This window comes from Mastomys coucha, unplaced genomic scaffold, assembly GCF_008632895.1.
Source record: "Mastomys coucha isolate ucsf_1 unplaced genomic scaffold, UCSF_Mcou_1 pScaffold15, whole genome shotgun sequence".
NCBI classification, from domain to species: domain Eukaryota; kingdom Metazoa; phylum Chordata; class Mammalia; order Rodentia; family Muridae; genus Mastomys; species Mastomys coucha.
Window position 1 is genome coordinate 125,246,204 of NW_022196897.1, and position 17,333 is coordinate 125,263,536.

The 17,333-nt window shown below is 39.7% G+C and overlaps 1 protein-coding gene across 2 annotated transcripts in view; it reads right to left on the reverse strand.

Annotated features, from left to right (window-relative positions):
* Tasp1 (taspase 1) overlaps positions 1–17,333 on the reverse strand; it is a 205,496-nt gene that overhangs the window by 50,522 nt on the left and 137,641 nt on the right. The window lies entirely within an intron of this gene.

The window sequence follows — 17,333 nt, forward strand, 5'->3', positions numbered from 1 at the left end:
ACACCTGTCTATAACTCAGGGAGATCTGACACCCTTTTCTGATGGCTGTGGGCACCAGGCACACACAGGATGCACATACACTCACAAATTTAAAACATTCATACACATAAAATAAAGAAAGAAAAGGATGGAAGGGAGTGAGAGAAAAGGAGGTAGAGGAGGATGGGGAAAGAGGAAGGGGGACTTTAACTGTAAGATGAACTTGGAGCACTCAGACACGTTTGTACTGATTAAGAGTAATGAACCAAAGCTTTATGGCAGTAGCTACTGTGAAAGTAAAGTCAAAAGAGACTTAGTTTAAGGATCGGTGAGTTCTAGTAGAAAATTTCTTAGATAGAAGCAGGTTCCTTTCTATCAGAAAAATATTCACTATTTAAATCTGGTATCATGATCTAAGTGTCTGTGAACTACAAGGCAGGCGTATTGCATCTACCTTCAGAAGGAGCAAACCTTCAGAATGTCTAAGATCCATTAGTAGGACTAGGCACAACTTAATATTTCTGCAATATGCGTAATACAGAAACAAACACATGAATAAAGGAGAGTCTTAACAATTAAAATGAAACTCGGACTAGAATAGCTAATTACTTTTTGTTTGTTTAAAATGTTATTCATTTTTCTTTTAAATTTGTGCATAATGTATATGCCTGAGGTTCAGAGGCCAGAAGAGGCTGCCAGATCCCTTGGAACTAGAGTTGCAGACAAACAGTACTGAACTGCCATGTGGGTGCTGGGAATCCAAACCAGGTCCTCTGGAAGGGCAGTTAAGTGCTCTTAACCACTGACCAGACTCCACTTCTGAATAATGGCTTGCAGGGGTGAGGTGGAGGGTGGGGGAAGCAATGCTAAGGATGAAACTCTGGCTAGGGAAGAACTCAGCCACAGAGCTACACTTCCAGCCCCACAAATCCTTACGTCTGTAAATTAATGAAAACTGATACAATACTTAGCTCTCCTCTGGGTAGTATTACTGTGACAAGAATCATGCCTACTGGTAGGTCTTCAGAAACTATCTGTAATAAGCTTTAAGCCACGTCGCTGCCTTTCATGCAACAAATATCCTCTTTGTATAAACACCTCTTGCCCTCTGTTCACTCCTCTGAAAGTATCCCTTTTCTTAAGTATACATGCACATGTGTGCATTTTATACGTACATATACTATGTACACACACTGCCAAGATACCAACAGTTCATGTAAGTGTGAAAACAACTTTCAAACTGCCTGATACAGCTTGCAAAAATGTCATCTTTCAAGATCTCTCTGAAAACATCTACACTTAAACAAAGCTCCACATGGAATTGAATATAAAACTTTGTGGGCAGGATTAGATCAATCATTATTTTGTTCAATTTGTAATATTCATTTTATAAGCAGAAGAAATACAATAAAACTAATAGTTAAAAGACCTGTTTGACACTTACTATGTAAGGTCCATGTTAAGGTCACAAAACCCCATAAGTTTTAATTTCCTTTGTGTTTATATTTTATGTTGAATAACGAAATGGTACATTTGAGGACAGTAGTGACAGAAAATTCACATATTATAAGCTAAATGAATGTTCACAAGGTTATGCACACATGCCTCAAAAGTCAAAGAGCTGCCATATGAAATTATAACATCAAAAATTCACACATGACATGAATGTGGAACAATATGCATAACACAGAAACACACATACACACAGGCTCTGACCGCATCAAAGAAGAGCAGGTGAACAAAGAAAGGTCTCAATAATTAAAATGAAATTCAGACTAGAACAGCTAAATTAAGCCACCAAGAGAGGGAACCCTCTCTTATTACAGGAGAGTATAAAGGTTTCCCATAATTAAGTTTTTTTTTTTTATTAAGAAACTATTAAAATTCTGATTTATATTCTGGCATATACCTTTAACATACCATACGAGTTAGGACATCAAAGCTTTTTCTACTACAGATACTAATGAAAGAAAATTGGAGTTTTTACCTCCTAAACATACTACAGTGAAACTGAACGTGATTCAAATGTTATCTGCCCTTGAGTACCATTCTTTACGCATGTCCATCAGACATGCATTTCATTACATCTGCTCTCTTTCATTGCTAAACAAGCAAAGGCATGTTTATGATCTTACAACTTATTAAAAACAAAGATTGTGACTGCAAGAAAGACCTGAAAACAAGCGAGCAAGCAGCAATTCTGGAATATGGGTGTAGTGCCTGGATTTGTGTAATCCCAGTTCTTAAGAGGTGGAGGCAGAAAGATCAGTAGCTCAAACTCTTCCTCAGCTGCAGAATAAACTAACTGCCAGCATGTACTACATTAGGCTATCTCAACATAAATGAAGGAAGGAACAAATACACTTATTCATCATCAATAAAAATGGCAAGCAAATTGATTGAAAAGTGACTATATAATATGTTTGTAAAAGCATTAGTCATGGGCCAGTGAGATGGCTCAGCGAGCAAAAGTGCTTGATGCTATGCCTGACAGTGTGAGTCCGATCTCAGGAAACTACATGGTAGAAGGAGCAAAGTGACTGCCACACATTATCCTTTGATCTCAACACATGTATATTTTTATGCACACATAAACAAATATAATTTTTAAAAAATGTACCAGCCAATTTTGATGTGTTAGCCTTAATATGATACAGGAAAGAAAAAATTCAAACATTTTTCTGCCTTCCTTATAGGAATACATAGAAGGTTCAAATATTTTTTTTTCTATAGAAGTATCCTAAATGATATATGAAGGAGATATTAAACTATATCACTTATTACTTAAAATAATAACTGATAAGGCAATAAAATTAGTGATTATTAATATCAGAAAAAGACATACCAGGCCCTTTATGTGTCTTGATAAAATTAAACATAGTTATGTTCATTACCAATAAAATTACATTTGTATATGATTAAGCATATAAATTCTATTATCAATTTCGAAAAAGTGAGAGCATCTACAAAAGCTACACTCAACATGCTTAGTCAGTAATGAAAGTCTACCTACTGTCTGTACCTATCACTTCTCTTCAGCAATATGCTGAAGATTCAAGGCATTGCATAATATAATAAAACAATATAATAAAACCAAAGAGGAGGAAGAAAAATAAGGAAAAGAGGAATCAAAGGGTGGCAATTGAAAGGTGGAGGCAGAAGAATCAGGAATTCAAAGACAGCTCCCCACATCACAAATTCAAGTCATCCCAGATTATAAGACCCTGTTTTCAAATAACCAAACCCAAACAAAATAAAAATTTTAAATGTGTAACATTCAGAAAGAAAGAAATAAAACTGTCCCCATTTTAAAATGACAATTTTTTTACAAATGAAATCCACCCCCAGGAGAGGAATCTACAAAATAAACCCTAGTGGTATGCCTCAAAAATTCCCTCTCAGATTAGTAATCTAGTATAACTGTCTGCAGACCTTGTCTGTTACTTACTAGTCTCCCAAATGTGGGCCTGACCTTCAATTACTCTCTTAGCCATCCACCCATCCATCCACCCATCCATCCATCTATCCATCCATCCATCCATCCATCCATCCATCCATGTGTTACTAAGCTACTTTCTCCTACATCAAGTATATCAACAGCTTACTCTTCTATAGTTCAGAGTTCTATAAAGATTATTAAACTCTACCTGGCTACAGAGAACTCACACAACTGCACGGCAGCTGGCCTGGATGCCAGTGTGCTCACTGAATTTTCTATAGCACCACTGCAGAAATGCAGTTGGTAACCCATCTCAAAGGCATTTCAACAGCCTTTGAGAACCAGCACCTTGGACAGGTTAACTCCTGACAATTATAACCATAGCTTATTCTGGCTCACTTTTCCCAGTGCACTTCCTCCTGCTGAGAGTCTCAGTATACTCACATCCTTTAGCATGGAGTACCATGTTGTATAACTTACTTCCTTTAAATGGAAACACTTGTCCTGTAGAGAGGTTCCTAAGGACTCAGGAAGTTCCTAAAACTCACAAAATTGACAACTGTCCCCCGCCCCCCGTTTTATAAGCAGTAACAACTGCTGAGGGAAGAAGAGTCTCCGAACTACCTAGCAGTCTGTACAAGTTACTCAGCTCCAGGAACGGAGCTCTTGTGAATGGGCACCATTCTGAGAGACATTTCAGTGACCCTGCCGACTTTGAATTATCCATGTTCTTGTAAGTAACCCCCTCATCAATATTCATGTAAGCAATCTCAAAAAAAATCAATGATTCACCTTGTTGAACTTTGGTCTGTCGTTTGGCTGACCATGTAGTACCAGTATGTTTTCATCTCTGTCCAGAAAAAGTCATAATTGCTGCCTCAACAAAAGGGGAGCTAGGGAAGAGCAACTACATAGTCCCTACAAAGAGTGTAGAAACATGCAAGTAAAGCCCACCTATGAGAGGAGAATGCTTTAAAGGGACAGTCCTGATGTGGCTATACAGCTTTCCATAGGTGCTATGGAATAATCTGATTCTTTGCTCTAGTAGTGGTTGAGTGCTTTCTGACATGAGTAATTTCAAAGCTAAGCTGTCTGAGAAAGAAGCATGCTGGGAGAGAATCCTACAGTGGCCTTCTTCCATCATATAGTATGGAGTGGTGTGTCTTCTTGATAGTGGCTGGCATCCTCTGAATAAGAACAGGCATGCCTTGAAAACTGCTGGAGAATGTATTGTTCTACTGGAAGCAGCATGATGGGACAGAAGCATGGCCTCAGAAGCAGGCTGGAGGGGTCAGCTGCATGGCCTTTGTCGTGTTTCAGCCACTTCTCCATGAAGAATTTGCCCAAGGACAGGAGGAATTGCAATGAGGAAAAGGACCTGTAGTTGAAAGCCTCTGCATTATTAACCCTTCCACTTCACCAAAAGCTACCATCTACTATACTATGCTGGTGCGTCTGAAGTGTTCCCCATCCTCCTTAGAGTCCGTTCTCTGCTTTTATCCCATGCTAAAATCCCATGCTTCAGTAATTTACACCCATCCTCTTACTACTAAAAGAGTATCTACATTTTCCTCATTTCATCGGAACTGAAACAGTTTCTTCAAAGTGGTAAGAATCAAATTTAACATTCCAAAAAAAAAAAAAAAAGTGATCTTCCTGTATACCAGTGAAAATATCCTGAAAAGAAGTCAGGAAAAGAACTCTATTCACAGTAACTTCAATCAATCAAACATGCAAACCACAGAATAAACTTGACCAAGAATATAAAGAGTAGTACAATGGAAACTTTGAAGAAGAAAAAGAAAATCACTAAAAGATGGAAATGCCTCCCATGCTCAAGATTCAAAATAATATTTTTAAAAATGGCTATTTTATCAAAACCAATCTACAGATTCAGCATAATCACAATCAAGTTCTAGTAATGTTCTTCATAAAAATAGAAAAGAAAAAGAACTTAAATTCACGCATCAAAGTGCTGTGTTCAATCATCCATATGGCAACTACCACCCTATCAACCTGGCTGCCATCAGGTGATAAAGGTGGTGGAGAGGATCACCAAGGAGTCCTTGCTCCTTGTCAACATCTGAAACCTCACTTTGCACAGCTCATGGGGAGCAAGATGAAGCTGCTGAACTTATATATAAAGAGGGCCCAGACCACCAACAGCAACAGCAGCTTCTCCTCTGATGTGTTCGCACACAGCTAGTGGCCATGCCAGTCTGTGCAGAACAGACATTGGTGGTGCCTCTGAGAAGCTCCATCAGCTGCCCAGTCCATTCAAGGAGGCCGCACATAATTTATTACAATCAGTATTTTGGTCCCTCGCAGCTTTTGTGTAGAATTTTGCTGGTACTGAATGTAACAGAAGCAAGGCCTGCTATGCAGTCTCCCTAGAAACAAGAGGACTGAGAAATGAAGAGCCATACCTACACATGTCTTATAGCATCTGCTAACATCACCAAACCATGGAGGGCACAGTTCTTAGAAACCAGAGCTCTCTAGACAGTGCTTGGTACACAGTAGCATATTTTTCAGTCCATGCAGACTTGGGGTCAGTTTGGGGTATTGCTGTGTGTTCTTTATTCTTATGTTCTTAGAGTCTCAGATGGGACAAGAACCCCCTTCTGTTTTCTATCTGACATGGAGAAAGGTTGTGTGTGTGTGTGTGTGTGTGTGTGTGTGTGTGTGTGTGTGTGTTTAGGGTGTATCTTAGAGACTCTCAAAGTGGAACTGCAGTCTGGGCAAGAAAAGGACAACAACCTGGAGCTGGCCTCACGACAAACACGAGGGTTGGCTTCTGCAGAGGAGCCAACTTCCCTGCCTTGGGAATAGAATCAGTAATGCCACCAAAGTTTTCATGGTTGCATTAAAGAAAAGGTGACTGTAAAACTCCAAGATGGGAACCAGACTTATATCCTGTGTTCAGGGAAGCACTGGCCAAACCTCTTGAAGCAACTAAGGTACAGTCTGGCTAAATAGATTTTAAATAAAATTCTTAAGCCATATGACAATTCGTAATGCAATCATACAAACTTTCCCTAGACTGGCCTTGGATTTGGTGTCCTGACTCAGCCTCCCACGTGCTGGGGTTATAGATATGGGCCACATGCCCAGTAAAAAAAAGCCCATTTGTGGTGTTAATTTTCTCAAAGCATGTGTTCTTCTAGTGCAGAGCCCACTGTAACTACCAGGGCTGAAAGCAGAGATTGGGCTGGCCAGTTCTCTAGCACTCTGCTTCTTTGACCCTCCAAATGATAGTCAGGCAAGGTGGCTCATGCCTTTAATCCCAGCACTCAAAAGACAGAGGCAGGCGGATCTCTGTGAGTTTGAGGGCAGCCAAAGCTACCTAGTGAGACCCTGTCTGGAAAAACAATCAAAAAGAGATAGGGAGGTTGGAAAAAGCCCATGGGAAATAGACACTGAAAATGAAGGTCGTGTGTGTGTGTGTGTGTGTGTGTGTGTGTGTGTGTGTGTGTGTGTGAGAGAGAGAGAGAGAGAGAGAGAGAGAGAGAGAGAGAGAGAGAGAGAGAAGTGGCTCACACATCTAATTGTCCCACTGCTACTGTTCAGAGAACTCAGGGATTTGCTATTATTGACTGACTTGGGCTCAGAACATAGCAGGACCAGACCTCATTTTCAGTTAAAAAACAAAAAATCCTGTCTGTTAAGAGTTCATTAATGAGAATCCTTCTCACCCTCTACTAGGATCCCTCAGTGTTATAGCCATGTAGACATGTGTAACCTGACCAGGTTACTTAGGAGAACTCTCATGCCTGATACAGTTAGAAAGGCCCTGCTCTGGCATTCTCTGCCCCACTGTAACTGAACAGTTCCAGAACATTGCCTGATATCCTCACAGTCCACACAAAGGGCTAGCCCCGAATGTCACCTGCCCTCCTTCAATCTTAGCAGAGAGAATACAATCATTTCTGTCTCTTGGTTCTGCCTGAAATGCTGAGGAGACTCACATGCTGCCACCACCTCATGGAGGGTGACTGAGCCCACTGCTTCTCTCTGAACCCTGACAGCTACAGCTGCCTTGCCTCGCCTCCACCTCCCCAAAGGACTCTGTTCAAAGCACCTAGACCCTGAAGGACTCTTGACAGCACCCAGAACTGTGTTTGCCTCCCGGTCTATCTGACTATCCAGGGCCGTGAAACCCCCTACCCTGGGAGACTGCTCATCTGACTTCCTGCTTCCTGGCAAGCTGCCCCTCCCTCTGCTGGCCAGCGCAGGCGCTCTCCAGGAGCTCCTGTGCTGTGTGGACCTGGTGGCCACACGGCCTGGGCTCGCCTTACCTGTGGCTCTCTACTAGCCTTTCACCACCTGGGCAGGTAATGCAACGGACATCTCCCACATCTTCTGTTCCTCTCTGCCACCCTTACGGAAACTCAACACTTTAAAAGACAGCAAGTTAGAACTTTATAGACCCCCAACCAGGACACCGCTAACAATGTTCAGAAAACAATCGGCCACCAAGATAGTTCGTACCATGGTCCCTGCACCCCAAATTGGGTGTTGTTTATTTTATTTTTTTTTTTTGAGGCTTTTTCATGTTACATCCATATCTGTATTTATATCTTATTTGTTTCACCTCCCAAGTGTTTATCATGGCAAATGAACAGATTTTTTTGTTGCTGTTGTTGTTGTTAATAATGTGCTAGGATTTTCTAAAAAAAGAAAATTTTTAAAAATTCATATGAAAAATATATACAAGCGCATGCACACACACATCGTCTAGAAACAAAACAAAAGAAACCTCTGCTATACTGAAGGTATTATCAAAACTGATTTCAAGTCATATTACAGAACCACAGTAATAAAAACCAGCTTAGTATTGTTACATAGACGGCAGACAAACAGAGACAGAATACAGAAGCCATATGCATGGGCTTTCAACTATGGCCACCTGATTGTTTTTTATGTTTTTGTTTTTTACAATAGTACCAAAAGTAAACTTGGAAAAAGCAATCTCTTCAACAAATAGTGTTGGGAAAATTGAATGTCTTCATGTAGAAGAATAAAATCAAAACTCTCTCTCTTACCATGCATAAAAATCAACTCCAAATATATCAAGAACTGCAACATATGACATGAAATTTTGAAACTACCAGAAGGAAAACTGGGAAGTGAACTTAAGGTCATTGGCATAGCTAAGACCAAACTGATCACAAAATAAGATGAATAATCAACAAATGGGATCTCAAAAAATTAAGTAAGTTCTAAAAGCCAAAGGACACTGATAATCAAGTGAAGAAGAAACCTACAGAATGAGAGAAAAGCTTTGTCAGCTATAAATCTGGCAGAGGACCAGCATCTAGAATATATAAAGAACTCAAGATACTAAATATCAAACAAACAAATAAACCAAACAAAGAAAGTCCTATGTAACTGAACAGTGTTCTCAAAACAAACAAACAAACAAACAAAAAAAAAAACCTACAAATGACTAATAAATATTAAGCACCTCATTAGCCATCAAGGAAATAAACATTAAAATTATTTTGAGATTTCATCTTACCCCAATTAGAATGGCTAATAGGAAACATTTGTTGTTTCCTATTAATTTAGGAACTATAAACAACACATGAACTACTATTCCATCCCTGGGTATATACCTAAAGAACTCTATATCCTACGGCAAAGATACAAGCTAATCCACGCATACTCTTGTTCTATTTACAATGGCTATGAAACAGAAACAGCCTAGCTGTTCCACTAATGAATGGATACTGAAAATATGATAAATCTACACAAAAGTTTAGTCAGCTGAAAGGGGGAATAAAGTTATGAATTTTGCAGGAAATTTGAGAACTAGAAAATATACTGTGTACAGTAACCCAAACCTAGAAGGATGGATGCTGCATACTCTCTCTTAGCTTCAAATGTTTAGATCCGTAGGGTTAATCTGGGATCGTAGAGGTCAGGACGCTAGAAACAGCACACTGGAGGAAGGAGGGGAAGGAGGCTTAAGGGAACAGTGAGTGCAGAGTATAACACACTTGATACTAAAGAAGATGGGGTCAAAGGGCGAAGTGGGGAGGGGTACTGGGAAAAAGTGTGGGAGTGAGGATAAGCAAACCTAAGGATGTATGAGAAAGCCTTACAGGGATACCCCTGCTTTGTAAGCTAATTAAAGCAACAATATAAGACAGAGTTTGAATTGCTGTACATTATGTGAGTGGACAATGCTTTTCCCCAAGAAGACTTGAGTTATTAAATTAAAATCTCCATGCCTGGTTATTCAGAAAGGACCACAAGGTCACCAAAGCAATATAGGCTGTTGCCATTGCTCTTGATTGCCCAGTACAGCAGAAGACACAACACACTTTGGTTCTGAAACTCAGGGAACATAAGATGAAACTGTCTATTTTCCATAGTGGCATAAGGTCCTCCACAGGCTGCTGGGGAGACACGGGTTTTACTTAGTGCTGGGCCTTGACTGCTACAACACTGACCCGGAAGGCAAGGTATCTCTAGTGCAATAGAGACGTGGAGGCTACGGAGGTAACCAATGCTGTCTGCTTGGTTACGGAGGTAACCAATGCTGTCTGCTTGGCTACTGAGGTAACCAATGCTGTCTGCTTGGCTATGGAGGTAACCAATGCTGTCTGCTTGGCTACAGAGGTAACCAATGCTGTCTGCTTGGTGCCGAAGTCTGTTTCACATGAGGGAATTCATGCCTGGTACCAAAAACCTGGTCAAAAGTTTATGGTTCAAGAGGTCCTGAGTGTGAAAGAGGACCTATTAATGTTGTTTTGCTACAACAAGTATCTACTGATTTATCTAGTGGGTTGGACTGATGCTGCTTGTATGTTGATACTAACATTGCCCCCCCCCCCAAGACCTGGTTGTTTCAGAGAGGAAAGAATCTGCACATTGAACCAAGTTACCTGGGGTGAACTTGCCCCTCGATTTTTTTCTGATTGGTAGATGAAGATAGTGACAGCCAATAGCTAGGCAAAAGAGACATAGGCGGGGCTTAGGCTTCCCAGGACTGGGGGTTAGAGGACACCCATGAGGAGGAGGAGAAGGTGAATGGAAGAGAAAGAAGCCACCACGGATTGGGGGAGTTCAAGAAAACATGGCCCTGAGAGCTGGCCAACTGGAGTTAAGCCACCCCAGATGAAACATAGTAATTAATAATTTGGGGTTATGGATAGGAAAGTAGAGTCTAGTAGCATAGAGGGTAGACATCTGCCCAGCTCTTATGCTGTTTAAGGCTTATTGTAATTGTAAAGATTTTGTGTGTGTGTGTGTGTGTGTGTGTGTGTGTGTGTGTGTGTGTGTGTGTGTCTTTTATCTTGGAACTATATGGTCAAAGGTGGGATAGAAACCCTGGATTAGAATTAAATACATTCTACAGCATGGATATATGATCAAACTGCCTTCTAAACATGTGTTTGTACCTATAGATTAGTGCTGACTTAAGCATTGCTTAGAGAAATTTGCTTTTTCAGTGAGCAGCAGTCAACCCAGTGATTTACAACTGCTTAAAGTTCTGAATAAATGTTTGGTGCTCAGCCCTAAATAGGTCATTTGCAATAAGCCCCCTCTAAGTTCAAGGAATATAATGTAGGATTAAGAAGAATATAAGAGCTGGAAATAGGAGAGAATACACTGTGAATTGTCATTTTCTAGACATGACATGATGGTTGGTTGTACTCATGAACTCACAGCAGTTATACTTACCTGAAAAATTCCTGCACAAGAACAAGCCAATCAACATTCCAGTAAGAGTGGGATAGCGCTCATAAGCTCCACCCAGTCCTCAGCAGCTATCAGCAATTGATGGCTCCTGCCTGGATAAGTAAGCCATTTTTTTCTTTCTGGGTATGGCCACTGTATAATGTAAGCTTTCTATAGGGCCTCAAAAAGACATTAGCATTTTCAAATGTAACTCATTATTTCACAAATTTTTGCTTTGGCAGACTGTCTTTTTTTGATAAACTGTTCTAACCTCAATTCTGATATCAAGGATCCCCAAAAGGGGGAAAAACAAAAGTTGCATACATAGAGTGAAGTACCCTATATTCCCAGGCAGCCAGCACACAAGAACACAGGGCCAGCAGCAGCAAAAGCCCACATTCAGTATGTACTAATGGCATACCACACATCTCCAAGGAACACTGATGATTTTGAAATACATATGTCATCATATAAATGCTGCCGTTCACTCTCACTGAAAGTAGTGGGCATCTAAAAAAAAAAAAAATCTTTCAACACAGCCCTGTTAGAAGTCCACAGGGACAGATAAGTAATAAGTAAAGGCCTTTCCAAATTTAAAAGGAAACATTTGGTACTTCAGTTTCCAGTATTGCAACATCTCTTTTTCAACAAAGGAATTTATTACACAGTACGTCACCTTTTCCCTGTCAGAAGGTTTACTGCCAATTCTGGAGTTGGGTTACTTCTGGTTTTCAAGCCTGTCTTGTGAAATTACAGAGAAGGCTGCCTTAAAAGTGATAGAACACACATGAATTCAGTCTACACAGTGTCCCCTTGGCTATCAAACCTGGAACCTATTATATACAAGAGGAAAACATAAGGAGCTTTATAAAGAGAAGGAATAAGTGGTGAAGATGTCTAATACAGTCAAGTCCAAAGGCTAGCTCACCAACACACAGAGTAACTCTCCAGTGTGTACTTAGTTCTATTACATAATTCTCATCATACTTTTGAGTATTTATAATTTCTGGCAATAGTATTAAAAAACAACTCAGGCATTTTCATGTACTCTTTGATAAATAATGGGTAAGTGAAGAAAAAACATTTTTATTATAATGTGGAGTACTACCCCTTAAAAATTAGGGTGATACATATGACTAATGTATGCTTTAAATTCCATATTTAGTCATGACAGAAAAATATGTCAAACAGTTTTAATTCAACACAGACGAATATCTGATCTAAGATATACAATATCAATCCAATGTTTATCGCTATTGGCAGTTTTACTGAAAAGATAAAACCAAAGTACAAAAATTTTAACTCTCTAAATCATTAGCTACATAAACAGGAAATTTTTTGGTTTTGTGAATGTGACACTGTCACAAATTAGAACATACTTAAAGAGACTGAAACATAAGTAAAAGACCTTCCACTAAAGAAGTAGTGTCACATCAGAAGTTCAAAGCTCATACACAACTGCCCTCCTCACCAATCTCTACCTGCTGCCCCTTTCTTTGTCAAAATGGCATCTCAAGGTGAGAATTAACTCAGTATTCACTGAGGGTCACAATGCAACAGGATCTTTCTGCTGCCATTAAACTCAGTTTGCTAAATCACAACAGTGAAATGGGCATGGACAAATGGACAAGAGACGATTATTTTTTTCAAATGAGAAGCAACAGAGTGTTTCTATATCAGAGTGTGTTTCTAATTGTTATTGGCCCTAGGTGTATATCAGTACTGTGACACTCAAGTGAAAAACGCATTACACTGAAAAGCATTAGGCTTACCAAGCCTGAGACCTTTATTAGGGCAATGGCCGTTTAAAAAGTAACACTGTGATGATGCTCAGTTGGTGTTCTTTGCCAATCTCTTCTCTAGGTTCTAACACTGTTAAAAGGGAACCACAGGGCTGCAGAAATGGCTCAGTGGTTAAGAGCACTGACTGCTCTTCCAGACGTCATGAGTTCAAATCCCAGCAACCACATGGCGGCTCACAACCATCCGTAATGAGATCTGATACCCTCTTCTGGTTTGTCTGAAGACAGCTACTGTGTACTTATATATAATAAATAAATTAATTTTAAAAAAAAGTGGACCACAGACAAGGGCAACTCCAGTTGTCAAACCTGAAGTGAATTGCTTGAGATCTCCATGCCTTGGCTTCCTGATTTGAAAACTCAAAAATGGCTTCATGTAAATGACATTAATGTTCTCACATGACAAAATATACCTGTAAATACTTTTAGAACTTCAGGAAATCTATGCTTAAAATTTAGTTTCAAACAAGGTGTCCTGGCTCATGTCTATATTCGCAGCACTAGGAAAGGTAAGGAAGGAGGTTTACAGAGATGAAGCTAAGGCAGGCCAGACAGTGATACAAAGTAAACCCTGTCTCAACAGTAAGAATAACAGTAATGGTTGCTATTGTCATTGTTGTTATTATTAATACTTCAGTTTAAGAGCTTACAATGGATAAAGAGAGAATGCTTTTCAAATATTCTTAATTAATAAAAAACTCTTTCAGATTAACTTCAATTCCATAGAACCTTAACAATGGAAGAAAAAAGGTCACCGACTTACTAGTTCATCAATTCATCATTAAATGACCAATTATTGTATATACCTAGGAATTTCACAAAAATTTTGCTTAGTGTTTACAGCTGACTTAGAGAGTTGGCATGTCATCCCTAGCTGACAAATAAGAAAATGACTGTTGTCACTAAAATTCTAAGACCCACATTTTATAGCTACTGTTTCAACACATGAATAAGGAACAACAAATAAAAATGAAAAAAGAAAAAGAAAAGAAGAGAAAACTTCTCAAAGCCTTGAAAACTCTGAGCCACGGGTCTGAGCTGAGGAGATGGTTCAGCAGATAAAAGCACTTGTTGCTCTTCTAGAGGACCCAAGTGTGGTTCCTAGTACCACTGTCAGGTGACTCACATTCACCTGGAACTCTTACTCCAAAAAACCTGATACCGTCTTCTCACCTCTACGTGCTCATGCATACATGTGGCCTCCATCATAAAGACACAAACATGTATGCATATAAATAAATAAAATTTTAAAAAATTAATAAATCTTTTAAAAAAGTAAACTCAGGGTCCATGAAAACAAGAAGCTCAACAGGTCTGGTACTAAGCCTTAGACAGAAGATGCAGATACCCACAGTCAAACATTGGATGGAGGCCAGTGACCCCTATGGAAGAATTAGGGGAAGGACTAAAGGCCCTCAAGGAGATAGCAACCCCACAAGAAAACCAACAGTGTCCCCAGACACTGAGCCACCAACAGAAGAGCATACAGGGGCTGGTCCAAGCCCCCACATACCCCCCTCTCTGTCCCTGCACATATAGCTATCTCAACACAGAGGACTGCCTTGTCTGTCCTCAGTGGGGGAGGATACACCTAATCATGCAGAAATTTGATGCACCAGAGTTGGGAGATACTAGGGTGGGGGAGGCACTGCCCCTCTCAGAGAAGAGATGGAGGAGGGACTCTGTGGGGAGAGGAACCAGGAAAAGGGGCAGTGTTTGGTATGTAATGAATTGATTAACTAAAAAAAAAAAACAAAAAATTAAAAAAAAAAACAAAAAAACTCAGAAAACTCACAGAATTCTCCATGAAAACCTATATCAACTCCACAGTGCTCAAGACCTACAATTAATAGGGCTATGATTTTATTTAAAAATATTCAACCATATAGTTTAAAATGTTCATTTTCATTTGAAGTAAAAAAAAAAAAAAAATACTGGTGGGATCATGAACTCTGTGTGCCAAAAGCAAGAGTGCCGTTGTCATCACAACAGAGGAAAACAGTTGTGTAGTTAGGGCTTACCATGTCACACCAGATTTCCTGTTGAAGAAACATCTCCTGGGAGAGGCCATGCTCTGGGTGGCTGAAGAAATCACCCAGATTTCGGAGGGATCTGAAACAGTCTTGTTCTTCTTACAAACAAGGAAACAAAGATAGGAACACCAAGGACCCCAAATGTCACTGGCAAAAGTGACGTTTCCAACCCAGAATGGAGTACAGGCCTCAGAGTTCTGCTTCTTGGTTTAATGGAGGCATTTACAAAAGCTTGTTACTCACATCCTAACAGTGCAGGCAAGATAAGCCACAAAACCCGTTTAAAAGTCATAAATGAAATGAAGATGTAAACATAGCTCAATGAATATAGTTCCTAAAGAGAAAAGACATGGCTAACAAAAAGGTGGCCCATGACCTTTTTTTAGTCCTGAGGAAGCAGTATGGAAAGAGAAATGCCTTTGAAGAAAACAAGAAGAAACAGGCTGAGCACTAATAACTCTGAGTGGCAGACCATTTGGACTAACATGAATTGGAATCGAGAAAAGCACACACAATCCATCCGCAATCGTTCCTCCATGTTTTCAGTGAGTGCACTGAAGACATGGAGCATGCAAAAGCGAAAGACATCAACAGGTCAGACATCAGCACATCAGAGCTTGGCCAAGTGGAAAGCAGCAAGCAGCTGGGGACTGGGAACACAGCAGCAGCTGAAGCAGTCTCTTCAGTTAACGCTGAGGTAGTCTTCACCTAGTACAGAAAGGCTGAGAGAAAACCATCAAAGAACAGTGGGCATGTGAGCCAGCTTTCTGTTATGACTGTGATCAAATACTTGACAAAAGCAGTTTACAGAAGGATTAACTTTGGTGCGTGGACTGAAGGCACTGTAGCTGCACGTGGCTAACATTCCCCACTTTCTTAGATCTCAGTGGAGCAGAAAGCAGAAAAAGAACTGGAAAGGGGCTGGGCTATAAACATCAAGGCTCACCCTCAGTTACTTTCTTCAGTTAGGCCCAATTCCTGAACATTTTACAGCTTCTCTAAACTCTATTACTTATTGGGACCATTATTCAAATATATCACCTGAGAGAAATATTTCTCATCCAAACTGTAAGACGGGGTTTTACACTCTTAACAGTTTCATACCCTAGGTGCCTACAAAGGCAAAAAAAAACAAGACCCAAAAACAACACCAGGAAGACTACATAGGTTTAAAATCTCCCCAAAGAAACTAAACCAAGCTGTTCGACAGAGGAAAAAAAAAACAGAAAAGAGAAGTTCCCCTGGTTCAAATGATAGCTCAGATCTCAATAAAAAGATCCCTAATGCTGTGGTCAGATTCCAAATTCTGTTTGGACTTCTCTGTTGTTAGTAGTTGGGAGGAGGGGCAGACAGAGAAATGAGTGTGCATGTGGTGAGGTCCATCAGGTCATCAGGCTGGGCAGCAAGTCCCTTTACCTGCTCAGGCATCTCGCCATCCCCACAGTTATGTCTTGACACTGCCATCATAATACCTGCACTTACTGCTGAAAGAACAGAGTAGCAACTCAACTATAGATAAGACTGATACAATCTTTCATTATACAAGCAAAGACCAGTGTATCCTTGTTGCAAATATTTTTTAATTACCTCAAATATTTTTAACATATAATAATTGAAAGTCTTGTGAAAAAGAAATCTATGACCAGCAATTCGTAGAAGGAAAAGTCAATGAAAGTAAACTAACAGCCCAGAAGTTGGCATTATAGAATTTTGAAACAAAAATAATAATTTATATAAATTAATTAGTGATTACTATTCATGAAGAGATTGAAAAGTCAAAAAAAAAAAAACCTATAAATCAAATCAGATGACTGAGAACAAAAAATAAAGCAAAGCTAGCAGAGGTAAGAAGCAAGGGCTGGGATTTGAGGTTCTGATACAATGAGGAACACCAATCTAACTGATGCAACAGAAATGAGTGAGAAAATAGTGCCTATCTCTACCGGATGAGCTCCCACTCCAGAACAAAAGTCTCAGAAGCACAGAGAACTGTGCCTAACAGCTGAAGATAACATGAGAGTTTCCCAAAATTGACTAGTAAGCTCAGCAAAGCTTGAGGATAAATACAAACCTAACTATATTACTGAAAAATGGTAGACAGTCAGAAAGAAAATGTTAAAATAGAAAACCAAAACCAAAAACAAAAACCCCACATTACATATAAAAGAACAACTTCAAATCCCTAATGGAAACAACGAACACAGAAAAGATAACAGAAAAGATTTCAGAGGATTAGAAGCAGGGAACCAAAAGATGAAGAAAGTACCCTGCAACAGTAAAGAGCTAAAAGACCGTTCAGGTGGATGAAGTCGAGATGATTCTACAGCAGCAGACGTGGACAATGAGGACCCAAAGGAGATCCTTTAAACTAAAGTAAAACAACACAGGAGA